This window comes from Neoarius graeffei, chromosome 18 (genome assembly GCF_027579695.1).
Source record: "Neoarius graeffei isolate fNeoGra1 chromosome 18, fNeoGra1.pri, whole genome shotgun sequence".
Taxonomy (NCBI): Eukaryota; Metazoa; Chordata; class Actinopteri; order Siluriformes; family Ariidae; genus Neoarius; species Neoarius graeffei.
In genome coordinates this window covers 62456680-62458159 of record NC_083586.1, presented here as the reverse complement: position 1 = coordinate 62458159, position 1480 = coordinate 62456680, and positions in this window count along the sequence as shown.

Here is a 1480-nt window from a genome sequence, read left to right as displayed (position 1 = left end):
AAACCCTTATTCATTTATTTTGGCTTTGGCCTTATTCAAAACTTTCATGAAGTAAGCTTACTCGTCTTATTATCGACTCCATTCACTCAGACTTTAGTCTGAAATGGGAGAATGTCTTGTTTGGCTTTTATGACAGCAGAAATCATGTCTCTCATTTTTATTTGATTAATTTGTTAATAATGACAAAATACTACATTCATAAGTCTAAATTTCAGAATAAAAAAACTAATTTTACAGAACTTAGTATAGACAAACAGTATGAAACCAAAATTTCTAGCAGCAATAATAAGAAGGCTGTCAAAACACAAACACTTTTTGTGCTATACAATGTGTTTTTATGATCTGTTTTTTGTTTTTGTTTATTTATTTTGTAATGTACATCCCCCTGGCGTAGTTGCACCAATGCTATTGTATTGTATACTGTTTGTACTTGATTTGATCTAATAAATTTTTAAAGTGTAAAGCCAGTATCTCACTGGGCTGCAAGAGAGTTTCAAAAGTGTCTTGAAACATTCGCAGGGCTAATCAATTTCCTCGCATGAGTCGCAAAGTGTCGCTCATTCATCGCTGAAATTATGAACATGTTCAAAAAATTCCTGCAACAAAATTTCTCTCAACATAGCCGCAAACGTGTCGCTGGTGTCGCAAAGCCATCGCGAACCCTTCTCAAGTCAGTTTCCGTGAGACAGGAAGTGCGAGTAAATAGACCCATTTACTGTTTGCAAACAAAGATGGCTGCGTGCGCACCCTGACAGCAGAAGCAGTAAGCTTCCCAATTGATTCTGGGACAGACTAGCCTATCAATCATTTAAACGTGGATATACAGTTGTGCTCAAAATAATAGCAGTGTCTTTAAAAAGGCGAGTAAATGTCAAAATTCTTCAAATAAATTGTACTTTAATGAACACAAATGCATTGGGCATACTGCACATTCTATTTCAAAGCAAGAAAATTGGAAAAAGTAATTACATTTCATAATATTTCACAGAAAGTCAAGAAATGTAATGTTCAAAAAAAATAAGTGTTGACATCTTTCTTTGGAAACTCAAAAATGTACCATACAAACTAAAATTCTTGAAAATTCAACTTTGCTGAGTATCCTAAACTAATATTTTGTTGCATAACCATGGTTTCTGATAACTGCTTCGCATCTGTGGTGCATGGAGTCAACCAACTTCTGGCAACGGTCAACAGGTATTGCAGCCCAGGTCAATTGTACTACGTTCCACAATTCCTCTGCATTTCTTGCTTTTGCCTCATGAACAGCATTTTTTGTGTCAGCCCACAAGTTTTCTATGGGATTGAGGTCCGGGGATTGTGCTGCCCACTCTATTAGTTGGATGCTGTTTGTCTGGAACCATGATTTTGCTCGCTTGCTGGTGTGTTTGGGGTCATTGTCTTGTTGAAACACCCACTTCAAAGGCATTTCCTCTTCAGCATATGGCAACATGACTTCTTCCAGTATCCTGATGTACTCAAA